The 16,060-nt window shown below is 36.0% G+C and overlaps 1 pseudogene; it reads right to left on the bottom strand.

Annotated features, from left to right (window-relative positions):
• The window catches only part of LOC131411059 (large ribosomal subunit protein eL6-like), a 53,567-nt pseudogene that overhangs the window by 20,213 nt on the left and 17,294 nt on the right, over nucleotides 1-16,060 (bottom strand).

The raw sequence follows: 16,060 nt of genomic DNA, 5'->3' as shown, positions 1-16,060 counted from the left end.
TGCCTCTCTACATACTTTCATCATCATGTAAACATGCTGTTATTTATTCCTTCTTACTGTCTTTCTGAACCCTAATGTCCTTTCGAGTTACTACTCCAGCTCTCTGCTCCCCTTTACAGGAAATTCCCTCATAAGTGTTACTTAAACTTGCTGTCACCAATTTCTCTACTTGCGTTCTCTCTGAAGTCCACTTGAATAAGATATTTTATTAGAAACACCATAAACACCGCTTTGTGAAGGTCATGTGTTATCTCTACATTGCTATCTCCAATGCCTAGTTCTAGTTTCTATCATGCTTGATCTGGAAGCACGTTCCTCACTTGGCTTCCAGGACACCACACGCCCTTGATTTTCCTCCCACCTCACTGTTTGCTTCTTCCCAGACTCTCTTATTAGCTTCTCTTTCTCTCCTCAATCTCATAATGCTGGATGGCTTAGGACTCGATCATAGTATCTATTCTCTTTTTGACCTATACTCACTTCCTTGAAGCCTTCATTCAGGCTCATGGCTTTAAATATCATCTATGTGTCCATGACTCTCAAATGTTACCTCTAAAACTGAGATTCTACATTTCAAAGATTTAATTCCAGTTTTCTGCACTACAGATATTTATATAAATAAACGTTGGAGGGAGTTTGAGATAAATATAACCTCAAATGCCTACGAAATAGTCTCAATACCTACTAGATAATTTTTATTAAACCAAATTTTCACACCAAAGCTGTTATCTTATATTTTTCTCTCTTCCAAATTCCAGCTATGAAGGATAGAAGAGGTAGGAAAAAGAGAGGGTTGACATGCAGGGAAGAGAAAACAATTCCTTTCATATAATCCACTATTTTCCCCTTCCCAAAAGACCTCTACAGGAAATGGAGTTAGAGTTCTATACAAACTAAGTTAGAAAAGTAGAACCATTCTCACAAGATACTCATCTGCTGACAATCAGGAAAAAATAAATAGAATTAATTGACTGGTTGAGAATTCTTTGGTGAAACATTTATAAAGCATGAGAAATTTGCATAGTTGCTATTTAAACAGGCTAGATAATAACACTTTCTAAGAAAATAAATGGGGAAGAAAAAGCCTTTTTAACCCTACGGCTGCATATACTTATATAATCTTCAAACTGCAAATCAACTATGAATTACTCATTATTTCAGTATCTATATATTCCAACAGATAGTTTCTATTGCCAAAATGTTCTTTTCATACAGTTGAAGTTCAACTGTATTTGTATTTCATACAGTTTTGCTGTCCATATAGATACCCATTGAAAAGTGATGACTATTTAGAAATTTTAAAGAATTTTTTTCTAATTTGGCTGACCAAGTTAACAGATGTCTCATATAAGACTTTTTATACTGATTCTTCCTGACGTTAGCAACATTTCGAGTTAAAGACAAAATTACCCTTTGCCACCTTTCAGCTTAACAGAGTTGCTAATCCCTTTTTACTCAGTTTCTGAATTTGAGATTTTTAAAATCTTTATAACCTTCTCTGTTTCCTTATTGGGAAATGCCTGATCTGTTGTCGATTTTAAGTAACTAATTCATAAATTGTTGACTTGTTCTACACTTTAATGGAGAAGAGTCAAACAGTTCAGAAGTTAAGCTGCTGATCCTAGTATTAAATTTAATTTCTAATAAATTGACTGCAGGCATGTGAATGAAGAGACATGGAGGCTTCTTGATAATTTAGGTGTTGTTTTCCCAGTTTGTAGATAATAAGACCTAGTAAGGTCGTCTTGTCCCTCTTTTTATTCCCATTTTCCGCTCACCTTTTACTAATTTCACTAATGTAACTAATAAAAGAAAGAAATGTGTATAACAAAGTTACCATTTCCTTGGGGGTATTTAGCAGCAGCTGACATAAAATTTTCACAATAGGAAAGAAGAAGAAAATTGTTTGCTAAAATGAAATGTTAGGGCTATAAAACATTTTAATTACATAAACTTAAAAATTCCTGTTCAGATTTATCTGAAGGCTTCTGCCTCTCTTGAATTTAGGTCTGTTCTGCTTTCACAGAATTCCCTCGTTTCCTTAAGGTCACATTTCAACAATAACAAACCAAGAGATGAGCTGTTATATACTTGATCAACAAAATGTTTTAATTTGGGCACAGTACCAAGTTACCAGTTTCTCACACTTATCCCCACTTAATTGACGGATGGAGCCTAAGTAGACGAGTTGATCCAATCTCAATTAAATATTATTTTGGATAGGAAAGTCACAATAATGTCCATATTTTCAATAAAGCAAGCCAATAACATAGGAAGTATTCAGGCCTAATCCCGCCAAAATCACTGCAGTCTTCAACTGTGACACTCAAAGAGCACCCATCCCTCTCTACTGGAGAAATAGTTAATTGGCCTTTTGTAAGGCTATCTATGATTTTAAGAAGTGTTGAACAAAAATAAGCAAGACAAAACAAAAAGCAAACAAACAAACAAACACTAGGTGATTCATAAATGCAAGCAAATGCATAAAGTTATAACCTCAGTGTCAGGAAGGAAAGATACAAGCAAATCCTGGAAGAGATGCTCCAGCACATCTGTCCACGTCAAGTCCCTCTGTTAAGAGGTTGTCAGTACAGGCTCCTGTCGGATTCCACTCTGGCCAGTATAACTCAGCCATTTCCATAGGAACATCTTCATGGAGGGGGAAATTAAATTTACTAAGATTATGAAGGATTAAGGAGCTGCCCCAAGATGATAGGGAGTAGAGCATTGTTAGCAGCAGGGCCTCTGGAGTTGCACTGCTAGGTTAAGATCCTGGGCCCTCATTTACTAGCTGTGTGACCTTGGGCAAATTTCACATATACAAATAGAAATGATAATAGTAAAACATATATCCAATTTTTCTGAAGATTAAATGACATCTAATCTATAAAGCATATATCACAGTGCTTGGCATACAGTACACTACCAATAAATATTGTTAATATCATTATTATTGAGCCAAGATTAAACAAATTTTTGAGCTTCAACTCTATGCCAATCAACTCTATCTTTTAATCACGGGTACAGAATGCCAAATAAGACTCAGTTCTTGACCTTAAAAAAAGACAAGAAGAAAAGTAAACAGACAATTATAATGCAACAAGTTAACTGCTATGTTAGAGGTTAGCACAAAATCTTTTGGGAGCAGAAGGATATAAGGGAACTTTTTCTGCATAAAACAAAAACTATGTCCCAAACACAGTATTAGATTCTGTGGATAGACATCAAAAATATGGTTCTGCCTCTTATTGACATGTTGCATTCTAGGTCAACTTAAGTCTCAACTGAGGCTGTTTGGTTCCAAGGTCACTGGTGTTTGCATAAAACATGCCTAAAATCACACTCACCCCCTTCAGTTCTTCTAATCTCTTTCCAATCGTTTATTCCCTCGTTTCTCTCTAAATCCTAATAACCATAAAACTATATCCTATGGAGGAAAAAAATCAAAATAATCAGTAATCAAAATAAAAGTAGTTATGTGAACTCCTCATTTCTCAATAGGATCTCCCTCATGTACACATGCATAATAGTTAAAATGTGGACCCAGTAACATCTGGAAGGAAATTCCAATGTGGCATATAATTTACTCTCTGGCTCTAAAATTATTTCCTCTATATTTCTGATATCATTACTATATTAACCATGATTAAATTCTTATGAATGTGGAGTAGGCAAAAACACGTTGGTGCCTCTCAAAACTATATTTGATGAATAATGTGAAAAATATATCCCCCAACACCTGCTGAGTTCTGATTATAAAATAAAAGTGGTAGTAGCAATTTTAGATTAGCATTCAACAATTGTCTTACATTTATTAGTTCTTTTAAATGTTTTATTAGAATTGAAACAACCAATATTTGCTCACGTTTCATTAAATCCCATTTTCAATGTTCGGCACAAACCAAGTGATAAAGGAGTGTCCTTTGAGCTTAGTGGCAATATCATCTAAGCCTGAAAATAACAGAAAAGACTTCAGAGTCAACATCTCTTTGGTCTAAGGTAACAAGAATACCTGAATAATTATTCAAAATTATAATACTAATAAAACATGAATAAAGAATCATTTACAGTTCATCCAGTATGAATTATTTTAAGCATGTCTAATAAAAGAAAGCTTTAAAAGAGCATTAGCAGAATTTATTTAATTGCAATGTGTGCAGGGCAGTGTTATATTACATACCTGTGGCTTTTCAGAATCACACACAGTCTTGTGCTTAATGTGTATAATCAAACAAGAAAATAATAAAACTGGAAACTATTCTTCAATGGTAAATTTTGCCCACTGAGCTGTCAATTGTGGATGGATTCATGATTGATCAGAATAATACACAATGGCACGGTGTAATTCTTTAGTGTGATGTTGTAAAATGGAGTATTGCTTCTGTTATTTTATCCCGTTTGCTTTTATATGACAGGGTTTATTGTGCGTTATGTTGTAGCTCATTCCTCTGTTCACAATGCCTACTGATGTGTAATTATGACTTGTCTGAACTATAAGAAGGAGCAGTAAGTGAAAGGAATTCTACGAGCACGCTTGATTTATGAGTCCTGATACTGTATTACAGTCCTAATCTGCCTGCTTAACTTAGCTCCGGGCTAACTTACTGTATAACATGCTTACGATTAGCACTGTAGCAAGTTGTGGAAGATTTACTCTGAATGAGCTACTAGACTTTTTTTAATGATTTAGTCATTATTTCAGTTACAGGTAAGGCAATAAATTATTTCTTTTGTAAAGACTTTGTGTCAAGGAATGACCATTATGAAGGCATTTTTATGTGGTAACAAAGAGCAGGGCATGGAGTGTTTTCTCCGTGTTAAATACCGTAACGTTATTGGTTATGTTTTATGACGAAATTGGCCATATTCCTCTTCTTCTTCTTTTTTTTTTTTCTTATACAGTAGCTTTTGCCTGATGCTACAATTGCACTATGAAAATATCTATTTTGATCCAGGGCATCTGATTTTTTGCAAGAGTAGCCAAAAATAGAAATTACTATGGATGTGCAAATGAAAGCAAACCCATAAAGCAATGACCTCGGTGTCAGCAAGGAAAGATGTAAGCAAATTTGCCTTTTTTAATCACCATTCACAAAGACAGATACAGCTGGAGTTAAGCATCACAGGACCATTATTGAATCCTAGCATATTCAATTCGCATGCTTTTAGTAAATTAAAGTTATAAATTACCCTTTGTTTCCTCAGATCCAATCTAAATCACCAATAAGAAAAATACTCCTCTCCAAAGCTTGTTTGTGACCAAGTTTTGTTAAATGTCTAGGAGAAAAACAACTTGAAAAATCATCTGTGGCTCATCCTTGGGAATGAAATAAACAGCTTTGATTGTGCATAAGGACATGCAAGCATCTCTGAGTCACTACAGAAATATCTTTAAACAATATCAGTGACATGGATATTCTAGAATTTTAAAAAATCCTATTATTTTTATCATCTTATTTTTAATTGGCTTTTGTTCAGCTTGAATTTTATTCCCCATCTTCTGTTTCTCCTGAATATTGCTTCTATAATAAGAAAAACGTGGATTTTAGGATCCAGTGAACTGAAATATAAATTGCTAACTGATTACTTCATGACAAAAACAAAGTTTGAGACGAGTAGCATAGAATTAAACTCATGGTGGACAACAGAAGGGCTGTGATGGTGAACACAAGTACCCTCAAGCTTACACAACTTTGGAAAAGTTAGTCTGAACAATGATCTTTTATAATGAACAATACACCCTATTAAATTCTGGATTTGCAAGAAATGCTTTTGCAATATTTTTGGTCATTCCCTGCTGAATAATTAGTTCATTTTCTATTTCTCGGCACAAAACATCAGCCTTATTTTGGACTTCTTGAGGTGAATTCATGCTAAGAACCCTTCATTTGCCGTAATATCATTTAGTAAATGTGTGACTGACTTGGGGGATTTTTCTCATTTGGGCCTTGTTGTAGATCGCAGCTGCCAGAATATACAGATGATATTTACTGAACTAAAGGTCTAAGTAGTGGGAGATAGCCCTAAATATGCACTTCCTCTACCAATAATCAAATTAAACTTGATTCTTCGCCATTTGAATGGGTTATAGTTGGAAACCAAAACAACTTATATGCACTATGGATTCAAGTCGACTTCTTTTAATTTGGTACTTGTGAATTGTTTCTTTAATGGCTTAACTATCAATGGAAAATGAGGGTTGGAACAGCATACCATTAGAATGAGCCCATAAACCATGTACTGTTCTCACTACACCAAATATTTCAAGGCTGGCATAGCTCACACTCAGAATAGACAACAACAAATCTCTTCTATGCAACCATCCTAATCAGTAAGAACATCATTCTCTTGAATGGATGGGTCTAAAAGCATAGTTATCAGTTATTCTGATGGTAAAATCCTGAACTGAAAATAAAAGTAAGAGTGCTCTGGGTAGGAACTGTTGGTTAGCATATTTTCAATGACAATCTCTCCTCTTACACCCAACGAAGCTGCATACAGACAGTCTCAAGTGACCATATATTTACTACAACTCAAGGCATACCTTATTAATTTAGTTGAAATAGTGATATATTAGGACTCTGAAACCACCGATATTCTCCTGCTTCTCATGAGCTAAAATCTCTAATTATAGTCTCTGTACTCAAGAGCTTGTGTCTAATTCTCCAGCCTTCACTCAGGCAAACTTCCCATTGGCATCAATGCTTAACAGAATTAGGTTGTCATTATACTTTTTAGGAGACTTTGCTTGGTGAAATCTCATACAATGTGCACGTTTGCAATAGTCCTTATACCAATAGGCAAAAACAACTTCATGAAGTGAAAAATTTGATGATTGCCCTGAGTTTATCTTCCAGAGGATAATTAAGATATCCCTAGTTTTCTTCTAGTCAGATTTCTAAATAGACAAATTTGAAGTAGTAAGAAGCCTAAAAGACAGCAAGGCATTCTCTGGCTGATAATCACATTATAAAAGAATGAATGAATTGCCAACCTTAGAAAAGTCATCTTTCCCAGCTGCTTCATTAGCAAGCATTGCTATTTTCTCTTGGATCAAATAGAAAATCTGAATTCAGTTCCCTTCTCCATTCCATATTTCTGAATCTTTGACATGTCATGTCATATTTGTCTTTTAAAAGGTCTTAGTGATTGCCCTAAACACAGGATTTTGTGAATATTTAAAGCAAAAAAAATGGAAGAAATTTATAAACTGAGATCCATATATGTATAAATAATGTATGTACGTATGTATTACCAACATCATCACCATGATCATTACCACAGCTCTTGCCCATTTTATCGTGATCTCATTGGGCTTTCCATCTCAAATTGCTCCCTTTATACAATGTTGCCATCATAGCAGCCACCTGGTTTCCCAAACCCTAACCTAATCTGTCTCTGGTCATAGTATGTACACAGTAACCTTGCTTATAGGCTCCAGGGTCTCCCATTAAACTCCCAAAGTGCATTTCCTCTCCACAATACCTAATTTTTTCTTACTCCTTTATGGAAACAACCTATCATACCTGGAAGAGTCTCTCTCCAACATTCTTACTAAACTCCTTTAGAGGGGAATTTAAAATCTACATCCTTTGAGAAATCTTTCCCAATTAACAGAGATTTGTTACACCATTTGCATCATCCCGTGCCACCTAATCAAGTCTAAGCCCTGTGTATAAACAATGATAGCAGTGCAGCCTATGAATCCAATATCATGTATGTTCCTTCCTACTCAACTTGTTATTTCCATGGGTATTAGAGGCATGCCTGCATTTTTCTTAAGTCTCAAAGACTAAATAAAGAACTAAGACTAGCCATGCTCAGGGACTATGCCATCTTACAGTTGAGCTGTGCATTTCCAGTAGATGCTGGTTCTCCTTTTCCTGATATTACTAGATACGGCAAGACACATTTATTAGAAAATAATTAGATAACAAACATGTATTGACCATCTTGGGTTGACCTCTGCAAATGAAAAAAAGGAATAAGTTCTTGACATCAGAAACCTACAATTTAAGCAATAAGTTATACAGGTGCACATCTTTATAAAACTATATGCAGTAGACTTTTAAATTTTATTTTTAAATAAACAGTTGAAAGTATATTACAAAATGAAAGCTTAATTTTTAGCAACACAAGGTAAAAGCCAGGCTATTCCAGGAAGAAGATGAATAAAATAAAATAAATCTAGCCATATACAAAGCAAACACTTACAATACCCGTAATGGAATACATTTATCATTGTTTTATACAGAAGTAAAATAGTCATGACTTTACACTCAGAAAACACATAACATTTATGGTAAACCTGTGTTGGTCATATGGTCTTTATTAAGGATGGTGATCATTAGCCTTAGTGTCTATCTGAAAGTAATACTGTGCTAAGTACTTACCTTAGTAACTTGCAACAAAATAGGCAGCCATACACCTGTCATTCTGATTCTCAGTGCCTGCCCCTGGGATGAGCTGTCCTCTGCACCTCTTCTTATGCACCAGAGCATCTCACCTGTCTCCTGGACTCCTTTGCTGTTAAGAAAAAGAGATATGCAATTACAGTCTTTAAAGAAAAGAAAAAAGACTTTTTGCAGCATTGCTATTTTGTTTTTAACTTTTCATTTCCAAATAACTGTCTCCTCGTTCTGGTCACCACCTTACGCCCAAAATAGGAGAAAATCTTTGCTAGATGTTGTGTATGTCTGTGTGTGATTGTGTGTGTGTGTGTGTTTGTATGTGTGCAGTAAAAATTCTTTGAAGATAGGAAATGAGTTTTACTCACTTATAAGTCAACAAGGCCAAACACAAAGACATTGTACATAGTAGGCACATAAAACATTTTTATTGAATAAAAGAAGTAATTTAATTAATCTTAAAATTTCTTTCTATTCTATATTATGTTGACTCTGTTTCACACTAACAGTGTGAGAAATCAATGGCTGATAGAACTTTTTATCAGTTTCATACTAGCAGTGTTAAATGCTTCGCGGTTCCTCTGTATACTTTAAAGATGAAAATTCCAACAGAATATCTTCTACTAGCTCATTTTAATTTCTTTAAGGAAACTTATGAATAAAAGCTCTTCAGAAAAGATTTAGAGTGAACTAAAAATCCGTATGCCTTAAAAAATAATATGCCTACTCACTTATATTTATGAGTATATGTGTGACGGCTATTTGAAAACTCTAATTTAATTACACACCTTTTATCATATGTCTCACCATTATCTTTAAGCAAGAAGGGCATGTTTTGCAATAGCATCTCTTTGGTCAATTGGTTTTAATGATAAGCATGCTGAAAGAATCTTTATATGTTATGCCATCCAAAATCTTCCCAAAGTCTCCCTTGATCAAAATATAATGCTGCTTAAATATGTTAGGCAACATGTACTCTACCTATTTGCATTATGTCAAATGAACTGGATCATTCCAATATGGTGTCACATGTGCATGGAAGCCTGTAGCATTTTATAACAGGTGTTGAGGAAATGTACTTGACAGAGATATTGACAGTAAGGTCATCTGTAAGCATAAACACTGAAAATATCAGGGAAAGTATATAGCCATGGGTGGCACAAGAGGAAAAAAACACAATATATAGGAAGAATGAGGTGTGGTCTCCCTCAAAATTAAACAATGAAACACACACACACAAACATATATATATATATATTTAAAGACTTTTATTTTGCCTTACGATGCTCTTTCTCTCCTTCATTCTCAAATATGGAGAAAGACAGAGAGGTCTGAGACAGAGGTAGGTCATTACCTAAATAAATAGTAATTTATTATTTATTTATAAATAATTTATAAATTTATTTATAATAATTTATAAAACCTACAAAGAAAATACATGAAACAGTGTAAAATAATTGTTTTTTTAATATTGTCAGCATGCATTTACCTCCGTTAGAACATTTAGAACATTCTGCTTGATATTTTGGTTATTGATATTTATGTGCCCTTCACTAGATAATATGCTTCCTCTAATTTATTTCTGAATTCTTCATAAGACCTAAAATAACGCCATTGAACATAGCATGTGTTTAATAAATATATTTTCCAACTGAACCTTAAATTCTAATTCTAAATTTCATCAGTCTACCAAGAAAACATTGATTGCCTAACAGTTTACTGATGACTTAGTAAGGGTATGGTGAGAGGGAAGATCTTGATTGTGACATAATTTTGTGACAGTTAACCTAGAATATCAAATGACAATTGTATTATATTAGCGAAGAACTAGTGGAAATAGAAGTAGTGATAAATTCCAGCCTTAATAATGTCCTAAAACTTTTGCCTTTATATAAAATTTTAAATACATAATCATAAAATGCAAATAAAATGTTTGGAATTAAAAAAATACCTTAGATCTATTGATAATAAATGAATTTTAAAATACAGTTGCAAAGTATAACAGCAGAATGTCATAAAATGATGACTTCTATGTATATATAAAAGTCTTTTTGGTTTTTCTAAATAAACTTCAGAAATGTTTTCCAATTCTCAGTGAGGCAAGCATTCCAATTTTCTGCAATATTAGCAGGGGTAACTAATGATGGCTAATTTTTGCCTGTGGTATTTCCTTCAATCTGCTTGTGCACTTTCAGTTTCTCTGGCAGTGGTAGCATTTGTAAATTTTCTGGTCACTAAGCACTCAAGTACAATTGTAAGTGATCAGTTTGCAACTGGCCAAGAAGGAGAAAATATAGGAAAAAAGAATGCTTGCATATATTTGTAAATAAATGTTCATAAAAATCTTGAAAGCTCTATGTGTACAATATTTTTTTCTGTCTACTACATGATTTTATTTTGAAAAACTAGATGGTATAAAAGAGAATATGTTTCTTTAGTTGGAAGGATAAAACCACATATTTTGAAGAAGGTTTATTACATTCTGTGTTTGTGAAACATTTTACTGTCAATGATTACCCCATTTCCCATTTATATTTATTTATTTTTAATAAAAAGTGCTACTTAAATTACACTAAAATACAAAATGGCATCTTCTCATTATCTACTTTACAAGTCAAATATTTCAAATAATACATATCAGAAATTAAAATGATCTTTCCAAAACCTAATGTTTTTATAACACTACATGTATCAAAGACATAGAAAAGATGGTATGAAAGTGCAATTTTAGTAAGAATGTGTCCAACATTTAGAACTTCAAGAAATTAAACGTTTACACAGAGAATATTTAGTAAAAGTAAAACTGTGCTATATTTTAAATTCAAGAAAAGCTGTTAGGGATCCATTTTATTCATCACGCAGTCATACCAAATTAAGTCACTGCCCAGTAACCTTCACCATACATTTTAGTTAGACCATGTGGGGAAATGTTCAGCACCACCAAGAAAGCCACGTTACAGGGAGACTTTAGGAGCATTTTTCACAGAAATAAGCCCCTGCTTCCTAGAGAATGGCTGTCCTCCTTCCATGCACTGCAGACCCAGTGCAGAAGGAACTAGATTCCTCTGTAAAGCATGCAGACTCAGGAACCTCAAAGCACAGGATACCATAAGATAGTCAAAGAGATCATGCTGTGAATGAATGAATGAATGAATAAGTGAATGAGAGATTTTCAGTTTCCATATAATTCACAGATCAGCATTTATCCAAACTCCTTAACACCTTTCAAAGATGATATTCTATGTATATGCTTAGGCTGTGTGTGTGTTTGTCACTTCCATTTGAATTTCGTTCAACTGATAAATCACGAGGGTGCATTATTCAGTTGAGAGGAACTCTAAACACATAGGGCTTTGATGAAACTGAGGTGCCAAATTAGCTTTAAAAATATCTTACATTATGGCTTAATTTCATGTTTTCATTGAAGCCCAATCGTGTTGGCCGCCATTCAATAGGGTACGGAAATCTGATAGATGATGAATACAGGGATATTACAAATGAAGGAAAACTTGCCAACTAAAGGGAAACACGATGGTTATTTTTACCTCAGCAGAGTACAAGTGTCCTCTTTAGCTTCCTATTACTAAAAATCACACACTCTGATCCAAAAACTCTTCCCACTTGTTTGAAGGGGTTCTGTCCTAGTGTATATTTTTGGGATATTATAAATGATAATCCGAATGTGACAGAGACAAAACAGAGCCTCAGAGAGCATAAAATGCCCTTGTGTTATTTAGAAAGAGGGTCCCTCGGGGCAGCAGAGGGATCCGTCTGGGAGCACAACTTGGCCAGCAGCAGGTGCCCTTAGAAGAAAATAATTCTGCCACTTTCTTGAGTCAAGGGCTGCCCTGCACCAAGGTCTAGCAGGTGAGCATGGTCTAGTCTGGATTTCAACTATCATTTGCTCCCTCTGCCTGGAGACTTTTCTGCCACACAAAAACTTCACAACTTGAAATGTGGCCCTGGACCAAAATAATAACATCTTCACAACTGCTTGCCAGTTTCTGCTTCTTAAGTAATACTCTTTGTGGTGCTCAGTTCTGAGCCCCGACAGAAAATTGGAGAAGTTAAAAAAGTTAAATTGACGTTCTTAAATAAAAAGAACATCAAGGTAAATCCAAGAAAAGGAAAAAAAGAAAAAGAAATGATCCAAAGGTAGAAAAAGGGTGAGAGAGAAGAGGAAGGGAAGTGAAGTGTAAAAACCATTGAATCTCATCAAGTAGCAGATGACATTATCAAAGTGGGATAATTTGCCAGAAACTATTTACAGAGGTGTGGTTGGAATATAGAGGGACCACAAGGGATAGTACAAGAAATCAGTGCTAACGGCGTCAGAGATGTTATTCATGCCTGGATCTGAGGGGAGCAGAACAGAAGAGGAAGAGTCCAGAGCCCAGGACCCCAGGCTGCTTTAAGAAGAGTAAAACCTTCTGTCAATGGATACAGCCATATCTCCTGTTCCAGGTTACCTTACAGGGAGGGAGCCAGGAAATATAAACCTAACTTCACTCTCCTCTTTCCCTCCAATCTCCTGAGACCGCTTCGCATTGCTCCAATCCAAAAAAAGCCAGAGAGCAGGGGATCCACACCTGTCAGTCTTGCAGGCTAAGAGCAGGGTGGAGCAGGGTTGGAGTGGACAGACAGATATCTCATGGGGCTGAAGCCTGTTGGTTTCCTTGTTTTTGTAGGGGGGGTTAAGGGGTGGAGGGAGAATGGGGGCACTGCCAGCCTGTGAGACACTGGGAGGAACTAAATGAAGACAATTTTTAGGATCCATCATTGTCAGTGTGTGATTCTTCCCTTAGTTATCACTGCTACCTAACAAATTAACCCAAAACTCAGCAGCCGAAAACAGCAAATGTTTGTTATCTCACCGTTTTTATGGTCATGAACGCTGGCTTGGCTTATCTGGTGCCTCTGCCCAGGGTCTCTCATAGGGCTGCACTGAAGGTAAGGGCATGGGCTGCAGTCATCTCAAGCATTGACCGAGGAGCATCTGCTGTCAGCTCACTCACAGGGCTGCTGGCAGCTTCTGAGATCCATTTCTAAGGTGACTCAAGTAGCTGTTTACGGGACTCAGGCTCCTGCTGGCTGTTGGCTGGAGACATCAATTCTTGATATATGGGCTACTCACAACAGCAGCTGACGTCCCCCAGAGCAAGGGCTACGAGAGAGACAGAGACGGAGAGAGACAGCAAGAAACAGAGAGAGAGATCAGGTCTTTTTGTAAGCTAATCTCAAAAGGGACATCCCATCAGTTTTTTATTGATATTTTTATTAAGATAATTGTAGTGTCACATGCAGTTAGTCGTAAGAAATCACACAGAGAGATCCTATGTACACTTTATCCAGTTTCTCCCAATGGTAACTGCTTGCAAAACTATAGCAAAATATCATATCCAGGATATTGACATTTCTATAACCCACCAATTTCATTCAGATTTCTCCAGTTTCACTTGTACTTGGTTGCGTGTGTATTTAATTCCTTACCACTTTATCACCTGTGCAAGTTTGTATCCACCGCTATAGTCAAGGTACTGAACAGTTCTTTCAACATGATTCTCTCTCATATTGCCCTTTTATAATCATACCCGCTTCTTCCTCCCCATCCTACACTGCCTCTAACCCTTGGCATCCACCAATCTGTACTCCAGTACTGTAATTTTGTCATTTCAAAATTATTATATAAACGGAATCATATAGTACACAGTCTTTTGGGATTGACTTTTTTCACTCAGCATAATTCTCCTGAGATTCATCCAAGTTGTCTGTATCAATAGTTTGTTCCTGTTATTGTTGACTTGTAGTCCAAGGTAGGTATGCGACACTGTTTGTTTAATCATCCACCTGTCGAAGGACGTGTGAGTTGATGCCAGTTTTTTACTATTAGGAATAAAGCTGCTATGAACATTTGTGTACAAGTTTTTGTGTGATCATAAGTTCTTATTTCTCTGAGATAAATGCCCAGTGGTGCAATTGCTAGTTAATTACATGTTTAGTCTTATAAGAAAAATCCCGACATTTTTGCAATATTCTTTTTGTTAGAAGTGAGTCACTAGGTCTACCCACACTCAGAAGGAGTTTATTACAAAAGAGCATGCACAGCAGGAGGCAGGGTTTGGTGGGGGTCATTTTAGAGGCTGCCTAACGTCTCTCCCTGCTACCCCTTCAAGGTGTTTGGAGTTGCGTCTTCGTTTCTCTCAGATATGAAAACTTTTATAAAATAGCTTTAAACTAAAACCATGCAGCTCAGATGGATTCAGGTTTGTGAAAATGCTTTGGTGAATTCTCCAATATTCCTGAATTTGTTGTCTGAGCTCACTCTTCAGCCTTTTTGTTAGAAAGACTGTTGGGTCTATCTAAATGTGGGATAGGTCTGTACCGGGCTCAAAAGATCACACATATCAAATTACCATGAAGTCTTCAAGATGAGAGCTGGGCTTTGGGCAGAGGCAAACTTACTCCCTCTCTTTACTGACTCCTCTTTGGGGTCCATGTTAACAATTTGAACCCCACCATTGCTGGGAAGCTCCCATCTGCCCCAGGCAGCATCCTCTGTCCCACCCTGGGTAATCCTGGGGAGGACTTGAAAGAGAGGTTCCATCCTTGCCTCCTGTACCTAGTTCTCTGGTGATTTGCAGGCCATAAGTGCATAAGCAGATTATTTGTGCCTGATTCTGAACAGGAAAGACTAGTTATAATTGAGTCAAATTGTTGTCAACCTTAACGTGTACAACATAAATATTAATCTAAACGTCACAATCAAAACTGTCCAAACAATATTATGTGATGGAGCCCAACATCTTAATGACATTCTTAACTTTTTTTTTTTTAAAAAGTGACATGTTAAGAATAAATTTAGAAACAGATATTAAACTTAAATGTGAACATTCTATTCCAAATGAAGATGTGACTTGAAATAGTTATTTTGTCTATCCATTTCTCTGATTGCTTCGGCTGGATGGGGCTTAACTTCATTAACGGTAGTTCTCTTAAACCCTCATCATTCCCCACTCTATCCTTCACATAGAACCTTCCATAGAACGTGTCCCACAGCACACCGAATCCATTGATCTAATCCCAACTCTGAACATGTGATGCAGACTCTCACCACACCCTGCTTCTGACTGCTGTTTCTCTGCTGATTATCCTCAAAGTTACTTTCTATTCAGATCATGGCCTCAGACACCAAGGTAATAGGAAACAGTGGAGAGGACATAACTGGAAATAAGGCAGGGCAGGTAATCATGGCAAGTCTTGGGCAATAAGAAAGAATTCAGAAGGTACAACCCCATTTACATTTCAGTCATCAAGATTTTTATTTTCTATAATCCACCATCTTTCTATGCTGCTAGGTCTTCGTATATGTGTTTCCTTCTGCTTAAATATTCTTCTGCTTGTTTTCACTTGGCTAATTCCTACTTCTGGTCTCCGCTCAAACATCCTTTCACCAGAAGCCATTCCTGGATCATCCAGACCAGGCTGGATATCTGGACATACACTGCCATAGCCCTTTGTCATGGCCCTTTGCAATATCCATCTCTATTCTTTTCCCATGGGTTTTTTTTGTTTTTTTTGTTTTTTTTTTTTTGGGAAGATTGGCCCTGAACTAATATCTGTTGCCAATCTTCCTCTTTTTTTCCTTTTTTATC

This window comes from Diceros bicornis, chromosome 10 (genome assembly GCF_020826845.1).
Source record: "Diceros bicornis minor isolate mBicDic1 chromosome 10, mDicBic1.mat.cur, whole genome shotgun sequence".
Classification (NCBI taxonomy): domain Eukaryota; kingdom Metazoa; phylum Chordata; class Mammalia; order Perissodactyla; family Rhinocerotidae; genus Diceros; species Diceros bicornis.
This window is presented reverse-complemented; position numbering and strand designations above follow the sequence as displayed.